The following is a 24,091-nucleotide window of genomic DNA, read 5'->3' as shown; positions in this document are numbered from 1 at the left end:
ACAGAGTACTAGAGCCTCCATGCCCCCGTGTATCACATCTTGTATCCAAGCTAGAGGCAGTACAACAGGGTACAAAAGTGTCCATGCTACCCGTATCACATCTTGTATCCAAGCTGAGTGTGTGTAGCAGAGTGTAGCAGAGCTAAGTGTGTGTGTACGAGATTATCTGTAGTAAAACTACACTTCTCTGAATATTAGCCATGGGGAATGAATAAGTTTTTTCCCCTCACAACATAAGCATAGGACAGTCACACTAGGACAGTCACATGGGCCCAGCACACCAGAAATAACAGCTGTGACTTGGGAAACGAACCAGCAGACAGCTGCAGTGTGAGGAGAGCAGGGAGAGCAGACTCGGCAGCATGAGCAGGATGATGACATCATTATCCGGCCTTCTCTATACACTACGCCTGCCTTACCTCTGACCCCTTCTCCTCCTCTCTCTTCCTCCAACAACAGGCCGCCGGCAGTGTGATTGGCTGGTAATGCACTCAATGTGCATTCTGTATATGGCGGGGGGCCTCTGGGCTCTCTAAGTGCAGGGGTCGGGTCACAATTGCGACCCTGATAAAGAAAGACACTTCTGCCAGATTTCTGGCATAAAAAAGTTGCAACTCTTTACACAAGTTAAAGGGGTGGAATCATAAAGGACTCACCCGAAGCAGTTAAGGCTGCCATGGAGATGAAATGGAAGAATGTACCAAATATTGCACCAAAATCTCCACATGTAACAAAATTTGTACCAAATTTTGGCACAACGGAACTGAGCATACTCATTGTACTGGTTGTGATTGGTTGATTGTAGTTTATTCATTCAGTTGCTTCCAACACTTTGTAACCTCGTGAGTGAGGCTAGCCTCATCCAAGACTTTAGGTGTGCACACCATCAGGACCAGGGGGAATCAGCAGGCCTGCTGTAGGAGAAATAGCCTGTCCTGAGGACATTACACTAATGCCAAGGCTCCAGTACTTGAGCTTCTTGCCACGGACTGTTCAGCCCAATGCTGGTGTAGATTTATCATAAGATGTATGTGCCTCTTAATACATTTCTCACATCTTACTCCAGCAAACACATTACTAAGGGCTTTTACCCACTAGCGTTTTTTTTAACACTGCGATATCGCTGTGTTTTTATCAATGGGACTTTCTAATGTTAAAATCGCATTGCACAAAAATCGCAAGTTTGTGCTTTTGCAATTTTTCTGCGATGCGATTTTAACATTAGAAAGTCCTATTGAAAGAAACGCAGCGATATCACAGCATTAAAAAAACCGCTAGTGGGTAAAAGCCCTAAGGCTGCATATGAAATGACGGTCTTAACGAAAGTGCCTCTATGCCCCCCCCCCCCCATGTAACCGTTGTTATATTGTTATAATTCATCTAATAAAGAATGAAGGGGCTTTCTAAAAAAAGTCACATTTCATATTTATGGCTAAAAAGTAAACTAAGGCTGTATTCACATCTGCATCAGTGTCTCCTCTAGTAGAGATACAACATGAGATGCCGGATGAAAAGGTTGTGCATGCAGGGGGCTGGACAAGTGCAGGAACCGAACGGACCCATTATAGTCAATGGGATCCATTCACCATTTGGTTCCATTATGAGACGGATCTGTTCATCCTGAGGATCTCATTTTCCTGCTCCCATAATGGAATCCCTAGCGCAGATGTAAATTTAGTCTAACATCTGGAGGGAAAAAGGTTTCGCCTCTGTAAGAGTAGTGGGACAATGCTACTCTCTGCCTCAGGATGTGGTGATGGTAAACTCACTAGAGGAGAGTAAGAGGGGCCTGGATGCGTTTCTTCAGTGATACAGTATTACATGCTATATCACTGAATGGAGCCTGAACCAGAGAGGGGCTGAAAAGCCTGCTGTGTGCATTGCCTGGATCCAAGAGGGAGAGCTCAGCCATGTTACAGTCTGGAGCCATGATAGAGCTGTACTCCTGACCAAGGACAAGCCTGGTCCACTAGCAGGTCCCAAACAACAAACCATAAGTGAGGCTGGCCTCAGTAAAACGGCTTGGTGTGAATGTAAGGAGATGGTAGCAGCCCTCACCACATTACTGAGCTTGCCAGTGGCCTCTATGGTTCTGAGAACGAATGTCCCAAATATTAAGCCTCATTAAAGGTAATTGACCGACTTCATTACAGTTGGCGCTGCAATTACTGTTATTAATAGAAATCAGTGGAACTATTACAATTATATGGAGACTGTAGCTTTGCCTTAAAAAGGAAGTGGGGCAGTGGCCATCTTTGGAGAGGTTAAACGAAGAGCTGGTACTCATCTTGGGACCAGAACATCATAAAAGGCTGTGTCAGAACCCTTTTATAAGAGACTGCAGCAGCACATGTGAAGTAGTAAAGGCCCAATTGCCAGCAGGAGGCAGAACCCAGTTCCCAGGAGAGATGGGCATCAGATGCTGTGTTGGGCCTCCAGTGGCACGGGACAGTGAAGGGGCCACCTTCTGCAGAAATGGCAGAGACTGTAGATGTTACAAAAGGACCTCACATTATAAGACTGAACTACCAGACACTGACAAAGGGAAACCACTGACTATTCCCATTCCAAGCGACAGACTGTAAGTGGGCGCCCCCGAGACGAGTAATAAGTCCGCATAGTAATAGAGACGAGATAAATCACAGCAGGCCTGTTATATAGAGAGACGCTGCAGCAATCAGTAATTACAGGGACAGCTCTCACAGTATATGGACTGAGGCTAAAGCAATACACAAGCCCTTGGGGTAGAGATGCCATGTTTGGTTAAGTCGTCGTAATAGTCGTGAAGTGACAACCACTTTCAGAAGGACTGTATGTTGTACATTGTGACCTGTATCTCAGTGTTATAGGACTAACGTTTGCTTAGTATCGTTTAATGGCTGTTATATTATCGCTTGCAGTGGGTAATATTCATAAATCTGGGTTAGTGCAGATAGTATTAGGGGGTTTCACACCAGCGGCGGGGGCTCTGTTCGGGGAGCAGTAAAGGGGAATCCCCTGGCGGATCAGATCCATCGTATGACTGAACTGAACAGCGCCGGACGGACTCCATTGACTTCGTTCGGTTCCGGCTCAGCTGTCCGGCATTTTACCGACTACAGATTGCGGTGCTGCCCTGCGGTCTCGTCCTCTCACTGATCAATGGGGTCACGGTGCAACTCACCAGTTACCTCCAACCTTGGTGGATTTTACTTGTGACCTGCGGGTTGCGACAACTTGCGAGCTGCACTGTGAAGCATCTATTTCAGTGACCGTGTGAGGACTAGGGGCTACACTGTGATTTTTGGTCATGTGACCGCGTTGTGGCCAAGAGCTGCCATGTAGCTTTAGCTCAATGTCTCTGCTACCAGTGAAAATCAGCCATCAAATACCGCCTACAGATGATATACAGCTGGGTCCGCCGTAGTATAAAGCTATATTAACTCTTTCCTGACGTGGCACATATCAGGTGTCTGTATGCAGCAGGCTCAGAAGCCGAGTGGATGTCAACCATCTATGACAGCTATCCTCCGCTGGCAACAGCAATGATTAACATTCATGCCAATTGTGGCTGTTAACCCTTCAATTACCACAGCGGCATTTGAATGCTTCAATCAGGATTGAAATTTCCCAAACGGACGATGATCACTCAGCGAATGGAGGTAAAGTGCGCAGGAGATCGCTCCGGCCGCCCGCCTCCATTCACAGTAAGCAGGCCGTCGTTCATTGGTGACCCTGTTTACATCGGCCGATCGTCACTGGATTGTTAAGCCTGCAGAAAGGGAACGATGAAGGAATTATGGCGTGTTGTTCAGTCACTGCGTTTACACGGAAGGACGGAGTAACGTGTGTTTACGGAAGGATATAGGGGACATCTGACTAAGGGCTCGGTCACACGGCCGTATACGTATTTCCATTGTGTAATACTCAGCGTATTATCTGGGCAGAAAACACTGATGAGTGTAGGCGTATATACGCTTGTGAGTGCGACGTGATTGCGCTGTGAAGGGAGCGCTATCACTAGCAGCACTGTTTCCTGTACTATTTTGCGCTGTGCTGTGATTTGAAATTGCGCAGTTCAGTGTGCTATTTTGTGTGGACATGGGGCGCATCTGCACACCCCCTTAGACTCCTATGGTACCTTGGGGGCGCAAATATAGAGCATGCAGGTATGTTTTCACATGTGAAGATTGAGAGCAAAAAGGCAGAATGGGAGGCCGGCCATTAAAAACAATGGGTTCTGTTGTCTGCGGTTTGTGTCGGCCATTTTGCGCATGCAAAACCGTGCGCAAAAACACTCGTCTTCAGGAGCTCTTACATGCACGTTTCAACTGTTTGTCCGTGTAATCACGCAACGTTTTTAGGCACGCAGAGGGGCCCATTGTTTTGATGCGCAAATACACCCCATACAAATGCTGGCCCATTCACTTCTATGGCCTATTTCGGTGTGTAATTCCCACAAAAATAGAACGTGCCGCGTATGTTTTAATTCGACAGAAAGTCGCATGAGAAATACACATATGTGAATTAACCTATTCAAATCAATGCGTTCTATTGACTGTGTAACACACGTGGTAAATATGGTGGTGTGAACGTGCGCTAGTGATGAGGGCGAGGAATCGCTATCTCTTCGGATGATGAGTCCAGGATCCTCTCCTGCAGTTACTCATGGCCGCCTTTACTACGACCTGATCTGATAGGGCTTCTCCCAGCTGATGCAGACAACTAACAGGGAGGAGGAAGAGGGGCCCTTCAAGTGCTGCCGCCTCAGCTGGGGCCTGTGGGGTGGGAAGAGGGACTCCGCCTCCAGGCTAGAGTGTAGTTGCTCCTGGCAGATGTGACATCACAGGATGGGCGGGGCTTCCCAGAGCGTAGTGGCTAAAGAGAGGCCTGTGAGGAGAAACTCCATTCTAGATGGAGCTGAAGCTTCAGGGGCGGCGGGGCTCAGCTGTCTGTGGGAGGGAAGAGCGGGTTATAATAGGGCCAGTATTGGTGGCCGTGGGCTGGAGCCGGGGGCCGTCACCCCTATTATAATCTGCCATTGCCTGCTCCCCCACCTCCTCAGCCATACAGTAGAACGCCATCCTCCATCTGACTGACTTCTTCCCTCACGCTGCGTCCCTCAGCCCCGCTGTGTATATAGACTCCTCCCCTCTCGCTGTGAGAACGTATACACAACGTATACACACTGAGGGGCCGCAGTCCCAGCGTGAGGGAATGGAGGATCAGGGGCGGGGTTATACAGCGGCCCACCGGCCCCAGCAGCCCACATACAATAGTATCCTCTCCATACTGCAGAATATTGTCCATATGGGTCTCAGCAGCCAATCCTTGGTGACACAGGACCTCACCGGGGAGCAAGTACTGCCAGAGAGTGCCAAATATCACCATGTAGCAGCCATATTACCCCCAGCAGAGCCAAACAAATGTCACCATGCAGCGCACATACTGCTGGCCCCTGGTTGTATCATGTACCACAAGGCAGCACAAAATAACACCGCCAGATACCACAAGGCAGCACAAAATAACACTGCTACGTACCACAAGGCAGCGCAAAATAACACCGCCAGATACCAAAAGTCAGCGACAAAATAACTCTGCCACGTACCACAAGCCAGCGAAAAACACCAGCGGCAGATACCACAAGGCAGCGCAAAAAACACTGCCAGATGCCACAAGGTAGCGGAAAATACAAGCGCCAGATACCAGAAGGCAGCGCAAAATACCAGCGCCAGATACGACAATGCAGCGCAGAATAACGCTGCCACGTACCACAAGACAGCACAAAATAACACCGCCAGATACCAAAAATCAGCGCAAAATAACACCGACACGTACCACAACACAGCGCAAAATAACACCGCCACATAACACAAGGCAGAGCAAAATAACACTGCCAGATACCAAAAGGCAGCACAAAATACCAGAGCCAGATATTACAAGGCAGCGGAAAAAACACTGCCACGTACCACAAGGTAGCGCAAAATACGAGCTCCAGATACCAGAAGGCAGCGCAAAATACCAGCGCCAGATACCACAAGTGAGGGCAAAATAAAACCGCCAGATACCACAAGTCAGCGCAAAATAACACCGCCAGATACCACAAGGCAACGCAAAATAACACGCCAGATATCACAAAAGCAATGCAAAATAACACCGCCAGATACCACAAGTTAGGGCAGGATCCATCTTATGACTGAACCGAACAGTGCCGGTTGGACTCCATTGATTACAATGGGATCCGTTCGGTTTCAGCTATAGATTGCGGTGCTGCCCTGCGGTCTCGCCCTCTTGCTGATCAATGGGGTCACAGTGCAACTCACCAGTTACCTCCAACCTTGGTGGATTTTTTATAACCTGCGGGTTGTGACAACTTGCGAGTTGCACCTTGAAGCATCTATTTCGGTGACCGTGTGAGGACGCGCGGCTATAAATATTTTTTTTTGGGTCATGTGACCGCGGTTGTGGCCAAGAGCTGCCATGTAGCTTTAGCTCTATATCTCTGCTAGCAGTGAAAATCATCCATCAAATACCGCCTACAGATGATATACAGCTGTATCCGCCGTAGTATAAAAGCTATATTAACTCTTTCCTGACGTGGCACATATCAGGTGTCTGTATGCAGCAGGCTCAGAAGCCGAGTGGATCTCAGCCATATTTGATAGCTGTCCTCCGCTGACAACAGCAATGATTAACATTCATGCCAATTGTGGCTGTTAACCCTTCAATTGCCAATGTCAATTCTGACAGCAACATTTGAATGCTCCAATCAGGATTTAAATTTCCCAAACGGACGATGATCACTCAGCGAATGGAGGTGAAGTGCGCAGGAGATCGCTCCGGCCGCCCGCCTCCATTCACAGTAAGCAGGTTGTCGTTCATTGGTGACCCTGTTTACATCGGCCGATCATCACTGGATTGTTAAACCTGCAGAAACGGAACGATGAAGGAATTATGGCGTGTTGTTCAGTCACTGCGTTTACACGGAAGGACGGAGTAACGTGTGTTTACGGAAGGATATAGGGGACTTTGACTAAGGGCTCGGTCACACGGCCGTATACGTATTTCCATTGTGTAATACTCAGCGTATTATCTGGGCAGAAAACACTGATGAGTGTAGACATATATACGCTTGTGAGTGCGATGTGATTGCGCTGTGAAGGGAACGCTATCACTAGCAGCTCTGTTTACTGTACTATCTTGCGCTGTGCTGTGATTTGAAATTGCGCAGTTCAGTGGGCTATTTTGTGTGGACAGGGGGCGCATCTGCACAACCCCTTAGACTCCTATGGTACCTTGGGGGCGCAAATATAGAGCATGCAGGTATGTTTTCACATGTGAAGATTGAGTGCAAAAAGGCAGAATGGGAGGCAGGCCATTAAAAACAATGGGTTCTACTGTCTGCGGTTTGTGTCGGCCATTTTGCGCATGCTGAACCGTATGCAAAAACACTCGTCTTGAGGAGCCCTTAGTGCGTGTAATTACGCAGTGTATTTAGGCACGCAGAGGGGCCCATTGTTTTGATGCGCAAATATATCGCTGTATTTTTGCGCTGGCCCATTCACTTCTATGGCCTATTTTGGTGTGTAATTTGCACAAAAATAGAACATGCCGCGTATGTTTTCACTCGATGGAAAGTCACGTGAGAAATACACATATGTGAAAGAACCCATTGACATCAATGGGCTCTATTCACTGTGTAACACGTGGGGTAAATACGGTGATGTGAATGTGCGCTAGTGATGAGGGCGAGGAAGCGGCTATCTCTTCGAATGACGAGTCCAGGATCCTCTCCTGCAGATACTTATGGCCGCCTTTACTATGACCTGATCTGATAGTTGTCCGCCATCAGCTGGGAGAAGCCCTAACGGGCAGGTGGAAAAGGGGCCCTTCAAGTGCTGCCGCCTCAGCTGGGGCCTGTGGGGTGAGAAGAAGGACTCCGCCCCCAGGGAGGAGGCTAGAGTGTAGTTGCTCCTGGCAGGTGTGACATCACAGGATGGGCGGGGCTTCACAGCCTCCAGCAGCTCCATTCTAGTCAGCTTATTAGTGATGTGTCTAGAGTGAAGAAACTCCATTCTAGATGGAGCTGAAGCTTCAGGGGCGGCGGGGGCTCAGCTGTCTGTGGGAGGGAAGAGCGGGTTATAATAGGGCCAGTATTGGTGGCCATGGGCTGGAGCCGGGGGCCGTCACCCCTATTAGAATCCACCATTGCCTGCTACCCCACCTCCTCAGTCATACAGTAGAACGCCATCCTCCATCTAACTAACTTCTTCCCTCATGCTGCGCCCCTCAGCCCCGCTGTGTATATAGACTCCGCCCCTCTCGCTGTGAGAACGTATATACAGTATATACACACTGAGGGGCCGCAGTCCCAGTGTGAGGGAAGAAGATGGAGGATCAGGGCCGGGGTTATACAGCGGCCCACCGGCCCCAGCAGCCCACATACAATAGTATCCCCTCCATACTGCAGAATATTGTCCATGCGGGTCTCAGCAGCCAATCCTTGGTGACACAGGACCTCACCGGGGAGCAAGTACTGCCACACAGCGCCAAATATCACCATATGGCAGCCATATTACCCCCAGCAGAGCCAAACAAATGTCACCATGCAGCGCACATACTACTGGCCCCAGGCTGCATCACGTACCACAAGGCAGCGCAAAATAATACTGCCTGATACCACAAGGCAGCGCAAAATAACACCGCCACGTACCACAAGGCAGCGCAATATAACACCCCCACGTATCACAAGGCAGCACAATATAACACCACCACGTACTACAAGGCAGCACAAAATAACACCGCCAGATAACACAAGACAGCGCAACATACAAGCGCCAGATACCACAAGGTAGCACAAAATAACACCGCCAGATACCACAAGGCAGCGCAAAATAACTCTGCCAGATACCACAAGGCAGTGCAAAATACAGCTTATATTGCGTGCGTAATGCGCGGTTATAGGCTCAATGAAAGTATGACTTGCATACGGTCATTGCGTATGTTACGTGCGTAAGAAAAATCGCAGCATGCTCTATTTTGTCGTGTATTACGTATTTTGCTGGAAACAAGCTAATGAATTTAAACATAACCGGGAAGAATATTATTCCAGGCCGTCTTCCCTGCTTGCATTTTTTTTTTTTTTTGCTCGTGTGACATACGCAGTACACATGCCGGTATAGGCATGAAAAATAAACCGTATCCGCGATCATACGCAGGGATAGTTGAACAATACGCAATTCATACGCTGCGATGTTTACACAGTGTTTTACGCATACGCCCGTGTGAATGACCCTCGGGGCCGGGGAATTATCACTTTTATATTTTCGCTTTTGTTTGTCCCCATCTTCCAGGATTTGTACATTTTCAATTATGACGGTGGCATCTAAACATTTATCTACCGCCATCAGAGCTAACTGTAATCGCGGCCGTCACAAGCGGTTGTGTCTGATAGCTGCCGAGTATACAGCGGACGCGGCTTCCAAACCGTCTCCATACACACTTCAAGACTGCAGGATGTTTATAGTCGTCTGGCGGTCCTGAGTGGTTAAACTGCGAGCCGTACTGAGACTCATTACCACAGATAACAGGGGGACAGATTTATCATCACTGTCTAACAGTAAAATGGTCTCCGTTACCCATAGCAACCAATCACAGCTTTATTTTACCTCAGGAGTATAAGAAATGAAAGCTGCGCAGTGATTGGTTGCTACGGGCAACAGAGGTTTACTGTTAGAGACGGTTTTGATAAATGAGGCACAAGTCCAGTTTTTCATAAAGAGAGCTGAACATAAACGTCTTAAGCGCCTCTTCTCTGTGATTGTCTGATCCATCTGCGCATTGCAGAGCCATAAATATACAAGTAGACAGAGAGATGCGGCATGTAATTTATCAGTCTGTCTATCTTGTCGCTTGCCCTGTGTGTATACACATATAATACCGTATATTCCCACATCTGTGTGTATGCACATTTTATACCGTATATACCCACCGCTGTGTATACACATATAATACTATATATCCCGACCTCCGTGTGTATGCACATTTTATACCGTATATACCCACCGCTGTGTATACACATTATACCGTATATCCCCACCGCTGGGTGTATGCACATATTATACTATACAAAGGGGTTGGGGGTGATACAGAAGGTACAAAGGCAGGAGGTGGAACAAGGGGGGTTAAACTAATGCATTAAGGATACGTTCCAGAGGCAGCCTCAACATGCAAGGGTTAAATTATACATTTGTGCGGTTCTTTCTTGGTAAGTTACCATACAGATGTACTGTGGACCGATCTCTGTAAACATAACAGAAGTAGGTGGCGATACCGTCCAGTCACACATGCTTACCGAGTGCTGTAATAGGCAAGGTACGTATACTGCTGTACTCCCCCCACGCACCAAACCAGCCAAAGTCCTTCCACAATTTACATCATTGTGAGTGTGGTTATCGCTATCTATCAGTGTACCCTCAAACTTGGCAAGCAATATTGATAGTGATATAAAGGTGGGCCGAAAATGACAGGCAGTACCACAAACTGACACGTGAGATCAAAAACCTTCACTGTAAAGAAGCTGAATTGTCCGGTGCTGAATGTTTCTTGACATGGAACCCACTGGCTATCCAGACGTCAGCAGGTATTATGTTCCGAAAAATGTTTCTCCGTAATCGCTCATTATCTGTCATCAGACCTCAATGCATTTTATCCCTTTCATGAAGCATATATGGATATTGTAAACTACATTGACTACATTGAATAAATTCATTAACATTTCAAAATATATCATATTGTAAAGCTTAGGTTGAATAACGTAAGTACATCTTCATCGTATCCCAACATCAGGTGTCGGGGCAAAAATAGGGATGGCATCCATTGTGCCTGTAGATGAATTAATTGTGACACATCCTCACCTGCATGTGCTACCTTGTTCTTCATTACTGTCAATGGAATGTAATACACCCATACCGGTGCCCACTCCTCCCAATAAAGTGTCAGACCATTCTCTGTTAATTCTGGTGCATTTATTCATCACTGGGATGGAAATATCATGTGATTTAAGGTACTGAATGCGAAAATCTGCCTTCGTGCTCATTCAACAAGACTTACAGGGTTACTGGGATTATTAGGATAACAATATATTTATTTCTATTGCATCTATATATATTGTGCTAGAGATATAGAACGCGTTTGTATGCTATATTGCCTATATTTTACTTGGGCTGCATTCCCACGAACTTATATCGGCTCGGTTTTCACGCCAAGCCGATATACGTCGTCCTCATCTGCAGGGGGGGGGGGGGGGGGCAAGAGCCAGGCGCAAGGAGAGCAGAGAAGTAGCTCTTCTATGTACTGCAGGAGCACCATGGGAGGATCTAGAGGGATCCAATTTTGGAGGATGGAGGCTAGAGTAGTTTAATTCTGTGTGGGAGAATTTTGTGCACCCTGTGGGAGGACCACACAGGTATATTGTTTCCCCTTAAAGGTGGTGGCAAACAAGTAATGACATGATTTCTACAGGGCAATGCCAAAATAAGCAATAACCAGATCCACAACCATGAAATGAGTGGCATTCGGGGGCTATTGAGCCAGTAAGGTGTGAGGATTTGGAACAGTGGGTGCTATCAATTTGTTGAAGGTGGGGATGGCCTTTTTCTCCATTTTTTATCATTGGATACAGTGGAGTGTTACAACAAGTGGTTTCTTTTATGGCTCTGGCCTGTAATAAGATGTGAAGTGTTATTCCAATGGCTACCTATTGTGCAGGCCTCAAGTGGTACTAAGGTGTGAAGAAAGCACAGCCCTTCATTCACCTTGACTAAGATAGGATGGACCAGAAGCTTCCCAATATCTGCCCTGCTAGTTGCCCATAGTGTCTGTGGAACCTGACTAAGCTGGGCTATATCTGCAGAGAACGTGCACTTGTTTGCTGTTTCAAAGAAAAAAAAAACATGTAACAAGCAGATTAACTGTTCATCCACCTCAGAGCCAAGGGTAACAGTAACGTTGGGTGAGAAGTGGATAGTGGTTTACAAGGCTTGTAGCTCATCGACCCCAAGCAGGTTTACCGATGCAGTGTCACTGACTAGGAATCGTGTTAGAATCCTTTCTGTGGGGTAGACAGTTTTGTGACCCTAGTCAATATCTGTAGCTAGAGGCATGGTTATTGGAGTGCCATTGGGATTGCCATCCACTCCAGTTCAGGTGATAAAGTCATCTCTGATTTCATAGGGGAAAATGTTATCTGCTAGGATTTGAACCCAGGAGCTCATGTCCTCCAGGCAGCAGCTCTACCTGTTGAGCGCGCTCCCTCTGTGTCTCCAGCCGGCTCACGCGATGTTATTGCGAGAGCCTGGCCTGCCGCCATGGTAACAGGATGCCAGATACTGGCGTCCTGTGTTACCAGTGCCTGAGATCGCTGTATAAGCGATAAGGCATGACAGCGATCATCAGGGCAGTGGTCAAAGTCCCCCAGGGGGACACAAATGTTGTAAAAAAAACAAAGATTAAAAAAAGGAAAAAAAATGTAAAAAAAATAAATTAATAAAAATTTTTATGCTTATTCTCAGATTAGCATAAAAAAAAAATAAAACCCCACATACTTGGTATTGTCGCGTCCGTAACGACACGTACAATAAGATGCACATGCTTTTGACTGCACGGAAAAAAAAAAACCGCAAAAAAACAGGCAAAATGCTAATTTTTAGCATTTTGCCTCGCTAAAAATGCAATAAAAGTGATCAAAAAAGCCGTATGTACCCCGAAATGGTACCAGTACAAACTACAGCTCGTCTTGCAAAAAATAAGCCCTCACAGAGCTCCGCACATCAAAAAATAAAAAAGTTACAGGACTTTGAATGCAGCGATTTAGAAAAAAAAAAAGATTTCCAAAAAAAGGGGTTTTATTGCAGAAAAGTGGAAAAAAATAAAAAAAATGTTAGAATTTTGGTATCGTTGTAACCGTACCGGTCCGCAGAAAAAATGGAATGTCTCATTTATGCTGCATGATTAACGCTGTAAAAAAAAAAAAAAAAAAAAATCTATGGCAGAATTGATGCGTTTTCTCTCCCTGCTATCATAAAAAAAAAATAAAAGTTTTACAATATAGTTAATGTACCCAAAAATGACGCCGATAAAAACTACAGTTCGCCACGCAAAAAACAAGCTCTTTTATGGCCGCGTCGACGGAAAAATAAAAAAGTTATGGCTTTTGATAAACGGAGAAGAAAATCCGCCAAAAATTGTTGCGTCCTTAAGCCCAAAATAGGCCATGTTCTTAAGGGGTTAATCTTGGGAGCCTTTATTTGGTGATCTCGGTCATAAGTCATTTGGATGTCTCGCCCATTTGTGTCACTAAGTCTGTGGTCCTTGAAGCATTCATACATAAAACATCCATTTAGTTCATACTCCTTTTTTCCCCTCCTGATCACTTCCTCAGACACTTTTCCCATCTTATTGCCCATATCAGTATAACGATTATAACGTAACCAGCCGCGCTGTTCGCTGTTAAATTCATTCTATTTTTCGACATCCAGACAGCCCTCTCTCTCCTCACATACCAAATGAGATTCTTAAAGCACAACGGTTAACAATCCCCAAAAGAAGGAAGAATGGGAAGCATTTAAAGAGACCAGGATGGTTGAACACAAAACTTAACACATATATTTTTTTCCTTTTTAACGTGTGTATCAAAGGGAAATGGGGGGACCAATCTAAAGAAGTCTGCAGAAACTGTAGGGCAAGTGTCAGAAAAGCTAATAATGAATTAAGGCTTGCAATAGAGGCCAAAAGCAATAAAGGATTTTGGGGGTATGTCAAAAGCAAAAAAAAATTCAAAGATACTATAAGATGTTTACAGGATTAAAATGGTCAATTGGTTAAAAATGATGTTTAGAAGGCCGAGCTTTTAAATTCCTACTTTGTATCTGTTTTCTTCCCTATGCTTTCGGAGGAATGCAAGAATGCAGGCTATCTATAAGCAGAGAGATGGTGAGGGAACACATAGCTAACTTAAATGAATTCAAGTTTCAATGTCCAGATGAATTACATCCTAGGATACTAAAGGAAGCAGCGGAGGTAATTGCTGAACCATTCTCCGTAATCTTTGAAAGTTCCTAGAGAACAGGAGAAGTCCCAGAAGATTGGAAAATGGCAAATGTTGTCCCTCTCTTCAAAAAAGGGAAGAAGGTGGATCCATGAAACTACAGGCCTGTGAGCCTGACTTCTATACTGGGAAAGATCTTTGAACAAATTATTAAACAGCATGTATTCAAGTACTTGGAAAAAAAGGAGTAATTAACTAGAGCCAGCATAGGTTTGTAACAAACAAGTCATGCAAGACTAATCTAATTTTCTTCTATGACAGAATAACCGACTGGGTTGATCTGTATAATATGGTAGATATACTATATCTTGGCTTTAGTAAAGCATTTGACAAAGTATCTCATACCAAACTTAATGAAAACATATTTGGAAAAGTGTATCGTTCATGATGAAAATGTGTGGTGCTTGGCGAGTGTTTTTTCACATAATCTCATGTGAGGTTGCCCTTAGGCTGCAATAGCCAATAAACTCCACAGAAAGGGAGTGTCACGTGCGTGTGAACTGGCCTTTCATGCGCAACAATTATAGTAATGGGTGTAGACATGTGCGCAACACGCTGATTATGGTCCTCTTCAAACCTCATTCATGCTCAAAAATGCAGCGCTGTGGTGAGCATATTTGCGGATACGCTCATGTAAAGCCACCCTTAAACAGTGTTATACACCCATTTTTAGGGGTTTTGGTGAACTTGTGGTTCAGATTAAATTAATTTGGACCAAACCAAATTTTTCAAAAGTTGGTTCCCCACTACTGAGCTCCGCCACAGTCCGCGCCATTTCCATGAGATTAGTTAGTTAGAATCTGTTAGTTTTCCTGTACTAAAGGATACATCCTATAAATCTAGGGCTAAGATTGGAGTCCAAATGTAGATGATGTATAAAACTAATGAATGTCCTGTTCTTCACATAGGAACATCTCAACTACTATAAATGGTGAGCGTATAATGACGTTGTTACTATTTATTCCTCTATTTGATGTCATTATTTATAACTGAAACTGTTTTTTAAGTTATAAAAGATACAGACAAGCTCAATATGTTGACATGATGGGTTTAATGGGGATGTCCAAGGGTAGAAAATCATGGTTGCTTGCTTCTAAACACAGCGCCACCCTTCTTTGTGGGTTGTTTCTGGAATTGTAGTTCAGTTTCCATTCACTTAAAAAAAAACATTATTAAACTGATTCAGTTTATTGTTGTCCTAATAGGGGACCAGAATTAGTGATCATCTGATCGCATGTAGAATATACTGCAATACTTAGGTATTGCAGTATGTTGTAAATTTACTGTCATTCTATTAAATTTTGCATATTGCAGAAAAGACAGCCAACATACATCGCCTAAAAAAGTATATCACTTTTGCCAGGACTACCCCTTCCCATCCATCAGCTGATCGTTTGGCCCACTGCAGTCACAGCGGCATCAGTGGACATTGGAGGGTTTCTAAATAGCGGACCCCTGTCCATCAATTAATGATGGCCTATCGGAGGATAGGTCATCAGTTGAAAAACAAGACAGGAGACCCTTTTTAGAAGGACCCTCTACCATAAGAAAGCATGTCTTGAAACTAAACCGTATGAATCTCTATTTACGGAACTGTCATGGGAGGAGCTGAATTACCTGGAAGAGCACCTTAATTGGCTGCCGAAAAACCCATCAAACGCTATAAGGGGTTATCTTGTAGGGTGACACATAGAGAACTCTCATAGCGGCCATCTACAGAACCTCTACCATAAGAAAGCACATCTTAAAACTAAACTGTATACATCTCTTCTTATTTCCAGAACTGTCACAGGAGATGCTGGATGACCTGGAACAGCACCTTAATTGGCTGTAAGGGGTTATCTTATGGGGTGACACACAGATAATTCTCATAGCGGCCATCCACACAGTATAAAACTGGGCAGTAGTGACGGGCTATGTCTTATAGGGGAACTCTTCTATAGACGCATGTCAGTTAGATAAGGGAGGCAGTTATACCAGCGCTAGAGTTTATATAGAGATATTATATAGGTTGCAGGATCTAAGTAGTTAAATGGCCATGATAGGCCACAATTGGAGCTGACTCCTATGTCAGCTTTAAGGGTGACTACCCACTGGAGTTTTTTTTTCCCTGCGAAATTCGCAGCATTTTTTTTTCTGCAGGGGTCTATGGGACTTGTAATGTTAAAATCGCGGTCGCGCAAAATCACAATTTACCGTGAAATCGCAGTTGCCTGTAAGGCCCAAATCCTCTTGTGATCCCCATGAAGTCACAGCTCACATTTGGGAACCCCTGCTGTTTTAACTTATAAATGTGAACTATTGCTTGTACAGGGTCAACAAGAGTGGTTCCAAAGTAACGCTGACCTAGGGCTTTGACAGACAAGCGTGTGCGCAAATATGTCCGCCGGGGGCGTATTTACACATGAAGAAAGTTGTGAGATGGCAATACTCAGGCTGATACGTGCGTATCGGCGCGTAGTAATTTAATTTTTGTTCTCGCAATGCCAGTTCACACGCGTGTGATACTATTTAAAGCCTAATAAGGACCAGCTGTCTTCTTCTCCCTGCGTCGCCCGCCAAGCCGCACCCTTCCCCTTGGGTTTTTTAAACCTGCCATTGACTTCTATAGCAGCTTTCTGCATAATATGCACGAAGATAGGGCAGGTCCTGAGCATGAGAAATACGCTCAGGAGAACGAACCCATTGAAATGAATGGCTTCGCTTTGTCACATTTTACAGCCGTGATTTCATGCGCGCAAAAACATGTGCAAACGCATTCATCTGTTTCAGCTCTAAACCTGTATTTTCACAGACAAGAAAAACCACGCCAATTCTGTGATTGCGGGACACACAGGATGTATGTGTTATAATAACCCATTACTTACAATGGGTTAATTCACATGAGCGATTTTTCTTGTGCAGCCATATCAAAAAATCACAGCATGATTAGGGCGATAACCTCATAAATCAGGGCTGGGATAAGTGATCACGCTCTCCGTGATTCTGCCTCTTCTACAATGTTGACTTTACTGAACACAGTTGTTAATTATATTTTTGATTGCACACGTCCATCGCCAAAATGGCGAACGGAGGCACAAAAGTCGCAGATTGACGGGGTAATTTAAAATCTCCCTGCACCTGGCTACTAAATGTAGCCAAGAGCCTGGAGATTTCATGGGGTGCCATGGTACGCGTTTCCCAGTCATGTGATCACCGTTATCCAATGGATAACGGCGATCACGTAAAAGTAAAAAAAGCTCAATTTTCACCTCCCGTCACGGATCGGATCCGTGAGGGGAGGTGAAATTACTTAAATAAGTCCATTGGCAATGTCCCCTGATGGGATCCTTATCTGCGGACCTTTCCCCAGTTTTAGCGCATGCACCTGTAGCCAAAATGGTGGACACAGGCACAGAAGCTGGGGAGGGCAAGAGGAAATTTAAAATCTCCTTGCTCCTGGCTACTAAAGGTAGCCAAGAGCTTAGAGATGTCATGGGGGCCACGGTGAGCGGTCTTCGGTCATGTGATCACCATTATCCAATGGATAATGGCGATCACGTAAAAGTTAAAAGACAGTTAAAGTTTGATGCTCCGTTCAGTTTGGGCCCTGTTGTGCATCCAGATAGAAGATTAGGGCCACAATGGGTATGTTTCTGAACACGGGACAAATGGGGGTATACATTTTGGGGTGAAAGTCTTTATTCTTATGTATGCTGTACAAAAAAACCTATTTTTAAAATGACGTAATTGCCAAAAAAACAAAAATCGTAACTTTTTTCTTCTGCTTTGCTTCGATTCATTTAAAAATGGTGGAATCAAAATACGCAGTACACCCCTAGATGAATGCGTTAAGGGGTCTAGTTTTTAAAATAGGGTCATTTGTGGGGGTTCTCTATCGCTCAAGGGCTCTACAAGTGGGCAATGGGGCCTAAATCACCTTCAAGCAAAATGTCTGTTCTGAAAACCACCCGCTGCTACTTTCAGATAGGGCCCCGTTGTGCATACGGACAGAAGATTAGGGCCACAATGGGTATGTTTCTGAACACCGGACAAACGCGGGTATCCATTTTTGGGTGAAAGCCTCCATTCATATGTCTGCTGTCCAATAAAAATTGTTTTTGAAATCACATAATTGATTAAAAAAAAACTAAAATCATAATTTTTTAAATTTCTACCCGTACAATTTTTTACTTCTGCTTTGCTTTGATTCATTCAAAAACTGTTGGGTCAAAATACGCAGTACACCCCTAGATTAATGCGCTAAGAGGTATAGTTTCCAAAATGAGGTCATTTGTGGGCGTCCTCCACATTTTGGCCGCTCAAGGGGTCTACAAGTGAGCAATGGGGCCTAAAACGCCTTCAAGCAAAATGTCTGATCTGAAAGCCACCGGCTGCTCCTTTCGGTTTTGGCCCCGTTGTACATACGGACAGAAGAATAGGGCCACAATGGGTATGTTTCTGAACACAGGACAAACAGGGGTATGCATTTTGAGGTGTAAATCCTCATTTTCATGTGCACTATAGAAAAAATCCTGTCTTTAAAATTATGTATTTGCAAAAATATGAAATTTAATTTTTTCTACTCTAAATTGCATTAATTCCTGAAAAGAAACTGTGGGGACAAAATACTCATGACCCCCCTCAGTGAATACACTAAGGGGTGTAGTTTTTAAAATGGGGTCATTTGTGGGGTTATCTATAATTCTGAACCTATGAGCCTTTGCAATCTTGGCTTAGTGCTGGAAAACAAAGTGTTCCTCAAAATGTTGATAATTAATGTTAAATTTGTACAACTTCTAAATGGTTTAAAAAAAAAGAAAGTTTTTCAAATGTGCATTCAGAATAAAGTGAACAGATGGAAATATGTATCTTAGCAAAAATTTGTACAGTATGTTTGCAGATATTTGAGATATTACAGTTGAAAATGTGAAAAAATGTCAATTTTTTAATTCTTTTTCCCAATATTGGCACTTTTAATAAATATACACAGGTTCTATCGGTCTATTTTTACAACCTAAATGAAGTACAACATATGGTGAAAAAAACAATGTCAGAATAACTTGGATATGCAAAGCCTTTATGGAGTTATGATATGTTAAGTGACACACGTCAGATTTCCAAAATTTGGCTCCGTCACTAAGGCGCAAACAGGCTTGGTCACTAAGGGGTTAGGTAATCATCATAAGCAGTTTGGGATAAGTGATCACGCTCTCCGTGATTCTGCCTCTTCTACAATGTTGACTTTACAGAGCACAGCTCTTATATTTCGGGTTGTACTTGTGTTTTTTTGGACACGGCGACTTCTCGGCCTTTACCTGGTAATGTTACTTATCTCATCCTCATATCACTTAGTTCTCATCTCTCTGTTCCATTCTGTCCAATCATATACATTTCTAGACGTCTCTAGTAGCAGGAATAATAATGTTCTCTTTTTCTTTCTCTCTTGCTTGCTGAAGCAGCAGCACCCAATGAGGATAACGGAGCACCCGAGACACCGCCTGGACCAGCGGATGCTGAAGGTAAAAACAGTCTCCTACTATCTAATATATATCTCAGTGAAATGAGGGGACTTGATGTTGTATGCTGGTCTCTGCCATTGTATTCAATAGGAGCTGCATCTGCATTTCCAACCCAGGTCGCTGCGCCATGGTCGGTACATTTTGCTTCCTGCGCTGACCACATCGGAAATCATCTGATTGTTTGGAATTTGAATGGCTGGTCCCAACGATCATTTATTGATGGCTTGTCAATTTAAAATACCATTTTAAATACATGGCAGCCCTGAGAGTCTTTACTAGACCCAGGGCTGCCATGGCAAACACTGACTCATGGCAATCGCATGGTGGCTTAGATGGTGAGTCGGAGGGAGAGCCCCCCCAATGCTGACAGTTTACATGCCGCCGTCACGTTAGACAGTGCATGTAAGATGTCAAATAGCTGCTATCAGAATTAGCTCCAACTGTGACCTTTAGCGGCGGATGTCAACTGTCAGAACAGCCGTCACCCTCCAGGTATGCAGCTAGCTTGGCTCCCGGACCCACTTTGTATCCACCCCACACCTCTGAGACATACAGATACGCTAAAGAGGTAGAAGGGGTTAATGTGATTAACATGATGATAACCTGTATATTTCTTTATGTTTACAGGATTGTCAGATAAGAACATAGTGACCCCCTGGGGAGAACCTGACGGTCAAAACTGGAGAAATGAGAAGAACTTTGCTCTTTATCTACATATTCAAAAGTTGGCTTCCCACTAGTGATGCACCCTATGAATCTCGGGTTTGGATTGGAGCCCACATGTAGATGATGTATGACACTAATGAGTGCCTTGTTCTCCCCATAGGAACATCTGGACCGGAGGTCAGAATTAGGACCGTTATTATTCTGACTATTCCTGCTACAATGGAGATACTACGGAGCACAGCTCTTATGGTTTGGATTGTGTTTGTGGTTTTTTTGGACATGGCGACCTCTCACTCGTTACCTGGTAAATTACATTATTTCATCGTTGCCCTTAGACAGTGTTATACAGCAGTTTTAGGGGGTTTGGTGAACTTATGGTTCAGTTCAAATTAATTTGGACCGAACTGATCTTTCACAAGTTGGTTCCCCACTAGTGAGCGCCGCCGCAGTCTGCGCCATTTACAGGAGATTATTTAGTTAGGATCCGCTAGTCTTCCTGTAATAGGAAATACGCCCTATAAATCTCTGGTTCAGATTGGAGCCCAAACATAGATGATGTATGAAGCTAATGAATGCCATGTTCTCCCCATAGGAACATCTGGATCGGAGGTCAGAATTAGGACTGTTATTATCCTGACTATTCCTGCTACAATGGAGATATTACAGAGCACAGCTCTTATGGTTTAGATTGCATTTGTGTTTTTTTAGGACATGGCGACTTCTTGACCTTTATGTAGTAAGTTACATTATTTCATCGCTGTCCTTAAACAGTATTATACAGCAGTTTTAGGGGTTTTGGTGAACTTGTGGTTCAGTTCAAATTAATTTGGACCAAACTGATTTTTCACAAGTTGGTTCCCCACTAGTGAGCGCCCCCGCTGTCCGCGCCATTTACTGAGATTATTTAGTTAGGATCCGCTAGTCTTCCTGTAATAGGAAATATGCCCTATAAATCTCGGGTTCAGATTGGAGCCCAAACATAGATGATGTAAGAAACTAATGAGTGCCTTGTTCTCCCCATAGGAACATCTGGACCGGAGGTCAGAATTAGGACTGTTATTTTCCTGACTATTCCTGCTACAATGGAGATACTACGAAGCACAGCGTTTATTTTCTTGTTGATCGTTTTTTTGGACACGGCGACTTCTTGACCTTTACCTGGTAATATTTCATTGCTGCCCTTAGACATTGTTATACAGCAGTTTTAGGCCCCTTGTCCACGGCCGTGACCAGATATCGCTAGCGATATTCCACCACAGGGAGGAGGGCGAAGCACTGACGGGTCTCCGCGGTGAGCCTATATAATAGATAGGCTCACTGCGGAGAATCGCGGCAAATCACGACATGCAGTGATTTGAATTTTGCCAGCGGAGAATCGCTATTAACTCCGCTCCTGGACGTTGGGCTGTGCTTTCCATAGTAAGCCTATGGAAAGCGTGTCATCTCGCAATACAAACTCGCCCGTGGAAAGGCAGCCTCAGGGGTTTTGTTGAACTTGTGGTTCAGTTCAATTTAATTTGGACCAAACTGATTTTTCACAAGTTGTCTCCCCACTAGTGAGCGCCACCGCTGTCCGCGCCATTAACAGGAAATTAGTTAGAATTGGCTAGTCTTCCTGTAATAAGAGAAGCATCCTATAAATCTCGGGTTTGGATTGGAGCCCAAATGTAGATAATATATGAAACTAGTTAATGCCATGGTCTCCCTATAGGAACATCTGGACCGGAGGTCAGAATTAGGACTGTTATTATTCTGACTCTTCCCAGTATGAATGATAAGTGTATAACGACATTGTTACTACTACTATTTATTCCTCTATTTTATGTCATTACTTATAACTGTAGGAAACTGTTCCCCAATTTATTAAAGATACAGACAAGCCCAATATGTTGACATAATAAGGGTTAATGGGGTTGTCCAGGGTTAGAAAAACGTGTTGTTTTTTTCAAACACAGCGCCACCCTTCTTTGTGGGTTGTTTCTGGAATTGCAGCTCAGTTTCCATTCACTTCAACAAAAGGTTATTAAACTGACTTTTATTTTACTTTTTTTTGTGCTAATAGGTGACTTGAATTAGTGATCGTCTGATTGCATGTAGAATATACTGCAATACTTAGGTTACATGGCCTAACGGGTCCCTTCCTCTACAGTTTGTGTCTAAAGTTGGATCATCATCCGCTAAACCATTTTAATTTTCTCTGGGTGTTTCCTTACTTTTGAAACCCCCTGTATATATTGGTTTGCTTTGTGATTGAAGTGATTATGTTCTTGTTTCTTAGGCTGCCTGTCCATGGGCGATTGTTCATTGTGTTACCCGCGGTGATAACCAGCCGCTGGTAACGCAGTGAGCGCTTTTTCATAGCATTGCTATGGAAAGTTCAGCAGTGGCATCCACGAGAGGAGAATCATAGCGATTCTCCGCTCGCGGGATCTAAATTGCGGTGTGCCGCGATTCTCTGCTGTGAGCTTATCTATCAGATAGACTCACCGCAAAGAACTGATAGCGGTCACGCTCCTCCCCCGCGGCAGAATATCGCTGGCGATATTCCGCAACGGCCATGGACAGGGGGCCTTACAGGAGATATAGCTACAGAAGACCTGCTGCCCACCACCCTGACTACATATCCTGAAGGTAATATAGCATGACTGTCCATGGAGGATATAGACTTATATAACAGGATGCGGACAGAAGAGACTGTAAGGGGAAATGTGGGAATCTAACCTAATGTATATAATGTGACTTACTGACATAGATGCATTTGTGTACTAGGAAAGCGTGAGGACGTCTATGGGTTAGGGCTCATTCACATGGGCATATATGTATTTCAGTTGTGTAAATAGGTAGCGTAGTTATGTGACTGAAATGTGCATATTTTCTGCGTATTGTGCATGTTAAAAAAAACCCTGAAAGAATATTCCCAGTGATTTCAGTTTAATATGGGTTATTTTGGTACATAATATACACTAAAATAAGAAATGCTTCGATTTTTCTTACGTGACTGAAATACGCACACGGGAATAAACCCACTGAAATCACTGTTTTATTCACTGTGTAATATGCTGCATACTTATGTTCATGTGAAAGAGCCCTCACTGTACAACCGGGGACTGTGTGAGCGTGCGGATGGAAAAGAGTTTTGTTGTGGCCCCTGCGGACGCTTTAATGAGCTGCTGTAGATGCGGAGCCTTAACCTGTAGAGACACTATTTATTCCTCTATTTTATGTCATTACTTATAACTGTAGGAAACCATTCCCCAATTTATTAAAGATATAGACAAGCTCAATATGTTGACATGATGGGGTTAATGGGGTTGTCCAGGGTTAAAAAACGTGTTTTTTTTCAAACACAGCGCCACCCTTCTTTGTGGGTTGTTTCTGGAATTGCAGCTCAGTTTCCATTCACTTCAACAAAAGGTTATTAAACTGACTTTTATTTTACTTTTTTTGTCCTAGCAGGTGACCCGAATTAGTGATCGTCTGATTGCATGTAGAATATACTGCAATACTTAGGTTACATGGCCTAGAGGGTTCCTCGCTTCCTCTACAGTTTGTGTCTAAAGTTGGATCATCATCCGCTAAACCATTTTCATTTTCTCTGGGTGTTTCCTTACTTTGAGACCCCACTGTATATATTGGTTTGCTTTGTGATTGAAGTGATTATGTTCTTGTTTCTTAGGCTGCCTGTCCATGGGCGATTTTTCATTGTGTTACCCGCGGTGATAACCAGCCGCTGGTAACGCAGTGTACACTTTTTCATAGCATTGCTATGGAAAGCGCAGCAGTGGCATCCACGAGTGAAGAATCATAGCGATTCTCCGCTCGCGGGATCTAAATCGCT

The sequence above is a fragment of the Eleutherodactylus coqui genome, chromosome 1 (genome assembly GCF_035609145.1).
Source record: "Eleutherodactylus coqui strain aEleCoq1 chromosome 1, aEleCoq1.hap1, whole genome shotgun sequence".
Classification (NCBI taxonomy): Eukaryota; Metazoa; Chordata; class Amphibia; order Anura; family Eleutherodactylidae; genus Eleutherodactylus; species Eleutherodactylus coqui.
Note: the sequence above shows the minus strand (reverse complement) of the source record.